Source organism: Musa acuminata, chromosome BXJ3-2 (assembly GCF_036884655.1).
Source record: "Musa acuminata AAA Group cultivar baxijiao chromosome BXJ3-2, Cavendish_Baxijiao_AAA, whole genome shotgun sequence".
Taxonomy (NCBI): Eukaryota; Viridiplantae; Streptophyta; class Magnoliopsida; order Zingiberales; family Musaceae; genus Musa; species Musa acuminata.
This window is the reverse complement of record NC_088350.1, coordinates 14,160,643-14,167,500: the sequence shown is the minus strand read 5'-3', so window position 1 is coordinate 14,167,500 and position 6,858 is coordinate 14,160,643.

Here is a 6,858-nt window from a genome sequence, read left to right as displayed (position 1 = left end):
TGGAACATGTCAGAAGATTGGACGTCGAGCCGGAGGATCGGTCGACGTATCGGTAGAAGTCTTTAGGCCATGGGTTCGGGCATCGGGTCAAAAGAGCGAAAATTTCACCAAGGAAATCGGAGTTGCAGAGGTCAACTAGCCGATTGAGAAATAGGCCGCAAGAGAGGACAATGTGTCGAAGATTTGGACAAAGCATCGATGAACCAATGACATGCCGGACAACATTTGATTAGCTTTATACTAATTGTCTAGATCGAAGTAGGTTTTAGGCATAATTGGGTTAGAATTGGGCCAACTCAATTAGGGGTCAATTGGGCCCAATTTTGGACTATGTTAGGTCAAGTGAAAGGCCCAAACAGTGACCCAACATGTGGAGCCATCATGGCATAATCTCCGAGATTGTGTCAAGTAGTGGTACCGCCCAAACGCAGTCTCCGAGAGACTATTAGGCGATGGTACCACTAGACTGGTCAGTGGTATCGCCTAGTGGCAGGGTGTCAAGTGGTGGTACTGTTAGGATCAAGAACACTAAGAGAGGGGGGGGGGGTGAATTAGTGCAGCGGAAAACCTTCTACGAAAAATAAAATCTGCGTTCGTTCGTTAAAAGTGATTTTGGTAAGAAAGTCGATTCGTAAATCACTTTAACTTTTGTTTAAGCAAGATGCAGCAGAGATATAAATGTAGTTTGCAGTTATGATTCTAATCAGATAATAGGTGCAAACTGAAGTATGATATTTGTACGAAAAAACTGCTTTACGTCTAAATGTTGATTCGTAAATCACTTGATTAAGCGAGATACAGTTTAAGCAAGGATATAAAGGCAGTTTGCAGTTGTGATAGAAATCAAAACGTAAACGCAAACAAAAATATGATGATCGTACGATGAAACTGTTTTACGTCTAAATGCCGATTCAGAAAGTGCAAAGCTTGAAACCCGATCGTATATGTTCAGAAAGCAGTAAGCTTTAGAGGAGGTTTGCACTAAAGATAATATGCTCAAAGTAAATGCAAACCGAAATTTAGAGTGGTTCGGTTAATCTTGACCTACTCCACTTTTGGCTTCCTCCACCGACGAGGTCACCGACGTCAACTAGAGGCCTTCCTTCAATAGGCGAAGGCCAACCACCCTTTTACAGTTTCACTCCTTTTGACGAGATTAGGAGACAACCCTTACAGAATTTTCTCTCCTCTCTTTAAAGCTCAGAACTTGGAAGAAAAGAGGGAGAAGAACTTTTGGCCTTTACAATAATTTTGAGCTCTAAAAATCACAGAACAAGATCAGGATTTCGGTGTATATGAGTTGCCTTTCAATGCTGAATGGGTGGGGTATTTATAGGCCCCAACCCAGTTTGAATTTGGAGCTCAAAACTGTCAATTCCCGGAATTCCGGGATCTGGCGGTTGCACCTCCTAACTAGAGCGGTTGCACCGCCTGGCAGAGCTCGAAGACTGAGCCTCTAGGCGGTGCCACCTCCTGTCAGGGGCGGTTGCACCTCCTGCCAGAGCTCAAAGACCGAGCTCAGGCGGTGCCACCTCCTGACTGAGGCGGTTGCACCGCTCAGCCAGAGCTCGGAGACCGAGCCCAAGCGATGCCACCTCTGTCGAGGGAGGTTGCACCGCCCAGTCTCGCTCGGAGACTTAGCCCAGGCGGTGCCACCTCCTAGCTTGGGCGGTTCAACCGCCTGGCAGAAATCAGGGTCCGAATGGGTTGATCCATTCGGCCCAATTTGGGTTTTTCAAGGGCCCAATTGCCCCAAGATTAAGTTAATGGGATCACCTCCCATTTCCAACTTAATCATTGTGCTAACTATGATTTTTCCTAAGATATTTACTGCAACTTGCTCCGGTGTGTCAATCGCTTCTTCCGGCGAGCTTCCGACGAACTTCCGACGATCATCCGATGAACCCTCGGTGATGCTCCTGCGGACTTCCAGAAAACTCCTGGACTTGTGACGATCCACTTGGCGAGTTCCGACGAGCTTCTTTGGCAAGCTCATGGACTTCTCGGATTTGTTCCCGCAGAACCTCCGACGACTGTCCGAACTTCCGTCGAACTCTCGAACTCCCAACGTGATCATTGTCTTGACTCTGACGCAACTCCTGCTACATATCTTACTTTCATCGTAGTTAATCCTGCACACTTATGTCAACATATAGATTAGATAACAAATGACAATTGACTTCATCATCAAAATCCGAGATTCAATAGGTACCGCCTAGTGTTAGTGATGTAGGCGGTGGTACCGCCCAACATAAGTGGTGGTATCGCCAGTACCCCAAAAACCGACAATAAGATACTTTTAGGCTCCAAATTTGAATCTACTTAAGGCCTATAAATACCCCTCTTATCCCTGGTTAACATATACATGAATTGAGTGCAAAAAATGAAGAAAATGTTATTGTAATCTTGTGAGAACTCCTCTCAAACTCTTAGTGTTAGTCTTAAAACAAGAATCTAAGAACAAATATGAACCTAAAAAGAAGAAGCTACAAAAGAAAAAGAAAACACTCAAGGTGGCTTGGGCTGAATCAAATTCATCCGAAGATGAAGAACAAACCAACAAAGGCGAGGTGACAAATTATGCCTTAACGGCTTTCGAAGATGAGGTAACCAAAACCCTTTGCTTTATTTTGAAATTACTTGGTGCATTTTATGAGTTGTTTTTTAATTAATTAGTAAAATAAAAAATATAAAAATATAAAAAATCTCATGCTTCTTTTTCTAGTGATTTAAAAAAAATTAGCATGAAAATTACATGTTAAACTCCTAGCACTAAGAATGAAAAGTTAGATTCATTTAAAAAGAAAAAATACATTACAAACAAAATGATTTTGATTTTGATTTTGATTGAAAATGCTTTATGTTTAATGAAATCATGTTTAATGATTTAATAATGCATAATGATGTAAGAAGTAATAAAAATGTTAAAAATTTTGGTGCTATGCTTAATGATTTAATTATGCATGATGATTTGAAGTCTTAGTGATTTTTGTAATTAATCTTTGTCTTTGTTTTTCGGTCTTAAACAATAATGCATGTTTTGATTTAGCATAAAAACTTGGGCATGCTAGTAAGAAATCAAATCACTTAAATTGAAACAACTAAAAAGTGGAAAGTATTTTTCTTGAAAATTTTCTCTCTCTATCTTATCAATTTTTCAAAAAGAGATTAATGACTCTATTCTTGAACTATTAAAGTGACTTTGTTGATTTGTCAAATTGAATGAGTTGAAAATAAATGATGATTTTTCTCGTGATTATAACTTGGGATATTTTTTATATGAATCATCATCTTGATTTCTCGATATTTGATACATGAGATTTTTCTATGAATCAAGATCTTGTTTTTGAACTCCCATGTTTCTTTTTGCTAATTACTAAAAAGAAAAATTATTTAGATGAATCATTCACAATTGATCTTTCTTGTTCTTCCATCTTTCAAGTCATGATTTTCATATGACACCTTTGTATTTATGTACTGCTTAGAGCATTGATGTAAGAAGGAAATAAATTGTACCATTATAAAATTCTCATCTTCTTCTTTCTTATTTAAAATGCAAATGGGGAGAAAGAAAATCACTAGCATCTCAAGAGATCTTTCCAATCGAATCATGAACCTTCTCTTGATTTCTTTACTTGAGATTTTCTTTTATTCTCATGTGATTCTTGCATTTTGAGAAAATTTTCTATATGAATCATGTCTTTTGGTATTCAAATAATATTTGATATTATATATTTCATGTCATTATTTATTTATGATACTACCTTGTATTCATAAATTATATACCTCATTATATTTGATTTAAATTTATCTTTGTCATGATGTGAAAATTGATGTAAAGGGAAAAGAATTATAAAATTGTATTCTTCCCCTCTTTTTGACAATGACAAAGGAGGAGATAAAATTTACTTGTTTGCACAATTCAAGAAGAAACAAATTACGCTAGCTTGCACATCGCAAAGAGAGGCCAAAACTTGCTACTTGCTCATTTCAAGAAGATGCAAAAATAGGCCATCTTGCTCATCTCAAAAGATGCAAAAAAAAGTTTTATCAACTTTCATATTTGAAAAACTTACTAGCTTGCATGTTCTAAACTTGCTATTTATTATCTCGCATTTTTTTTCAAAAACTTACTATTTTGAACATTGCAAAGGAAACAAAAATTACTAGCTTGCACTTCTCAAAAAGAAGAAAGAACACACTAGCTTACATATTCTAAAGTGATGAAAAATTTGCTAAATAGCTAAACTTTCATATTTCAAAAACTTGATAGTTACACTTCTCCTTTTTGTTGATGATAAAGGGGGAAAAGATATTATGACATGATGATCATATATGGTAGGATGTAATATACTTTGATATTTTGATACAATGATGATTTGAATGATGCATGCAAAACTTATGATAATGATACATACAATGCAATGATATGCATATAATGTATTGCAAATATTCATGATAAAATATTGCTTTGACTTGAATTTAATTTGAATTCAAGGTTCTATCAATATGGCATATTGATAGGGGGAGTTAAGATTAACTCCATCATCAATTGGTTGTCATCATCAAAAAGGGAGAGATTGTTGAATCTCGGATTTTGATGATAAAACCAATTGATGTGTTTATGATCTGATCTGCATTTTGAGTGACTCAGGAAGCTTCGATCAGGGAGAGATAATGAAAAGCAAGAAGAATCATGTTGGATCGGAGTGGACCATGTCAGAAGATTGGACGTCGAGCCGAAGGATCGATCGACGCATTGGTAGAAGGCTTCGGGCTATAGGTTCGAGCATCGGGCCAAGAAGAGTGAAAATTACGTCAAGGAAATCAGAGTTACGGAGATCAATTGGCCGATTGGGAAATAGACCACAAGAGAGGACGATGCGCCGAAAATTCGGACTAAGCGTCGATAAACCAATAACATGCCGGACAACATTTGATTAGGTTTGTAATAATTATCTAGATCGAAGTAGGTTTTAGGCGTAACTAAGTTGGAATTGGGCCAACTCAATTATGGGCCAATTGGGCCCAAGTTTGAGCTATGTTGGGCCAAGTGAAACGCCCAAACAATGACCCAACAGATTGAACCGTCGTGGTATAGTCTCTGAGACTATGTCACGTGATGGTACCGCCTAGATATAATCTCCGAGAGACTATCAGGCGGTGGTACCACTAGACTGGGCGATGGTACCACCTAGTGGTAGGGTGTCTGGCGGTGGTACCGCCTAATGTTAGTGCTGCAGGTGGTGGTACCGTCAGTATCCCGAAAATCGGGGATAAGACACTTTTAGGCTCCAAGTTTGAATCCACTTGAGGTCTATAAGTACCCCTCTCATCCTTGGTTAACATACACATGAATTGAGAGCAAAAAAAGGAAGAAAACGCTATTGTAATCTTGTGATAACTCCTCTCAAACTCTAAATGTTAATGAAATTTAAGAGATGAGGTAGTAGGGGTGTAAAGGTTCTCTCTTGAACCTACAAAAGGAGAATAGAGTTGTAAGAAGGTAGTTGGTCTTCGCCTAGTGAAGGAAGACCGTTAATGGATGCCGGTGGCTTCGACGGAAGAGGAATCGGGAGTGGATGTAGGTCACAACAACCGAACCACTATAAAACTCAATTTGCATTTACTTTAAGCTCTTTACTTTCATTGCAAACTGCGTTACTTACTTTACCTTCTCATTACACTCTTCCGTATGCTTTTAAGTTAAACTCACATTTCCGATATCGGTTTTCATCAAACATAAGAAAGATTTTCAAAACCAATGTTTTTAACTACTGCACTAATTCACCCCCCTTCTTAATGTCGACTCAATCCTAACATCTCCATGCGTCGCGATCGTCCAAATCGACCTCAAGGGTTCCGCCACCTCCAGGCTTCCGCCATGCATCTTGTATAATTACAATATAATTACATGCATGCATGCCCAACAATGAACGAAAAAATGGAGGCTTACGACCCCAATAATAACAATCACATACACACATTACACGATCCATGATCATCCTCCCACATCATACATCACATGTATATATTATCATGTAAGATTACTAGATAAATAATAATAGTTAATTAAACTTTTTTAATTAACTAATATTTTAAGAAATTAAGGACATATAAAAAAAATTTTAAATTATGAAGGGTATTTTGGTAATTTGGGTAAAAGGATATAATATGAAATTTTAGAATTTTTAAGGGGCAAAATTATCCTTTTGCCAAAAAAACCCTACGGCCCTTGCGGTTGTCGCCTTGCCACTAGCAGTCGCTAGTGCGGCGTCGCCATGTCCAAGCAATTGTCGCCTCATGCAACCGCCTCGTGCATAGGCGGTCGCCTCCGCGGCGCTGCCCCACGCGTGGGCGGTTGCTTGGTGAAGGCGGCCACTAGTGCGGCAGTCGCCGCACAGGTGGCTGTCGCATGCAAGGCGGCCAACCTTGCGGGCAAGCCCTGCCCTGCCTGTAGGCGGCTTGCCCATGGGTTGGCGCCGCCAGTCGGTGTCGCCTTGCCCGCAAGTGCCGCCTTTGCAAGCCGCTAGCCGCCAGCAAGTGTTGCCTCGGCCTACGTGCGACCTGCTAGTCATAGGTGCCCAGCAATCCAATCACGTGAGTGATGGCACGTGTGACTTATACAGAATCTTTTTGCTTATTATATTTTGGTGTATATCACTTTATAACTATTGCATATGTGCATATATATATTGTGATTTCCTTGGATTTGTGCAATAGGAATCGGATCGTGATGAGATCACGATAATGAGATCGATTCACCTTTAAACACATATCCTAAATAATCCCGGTCATAGGTTACTCGAGAGAGACATCGTGATAACCGGACAGACTGGTGCGCTGTATACCCATCCA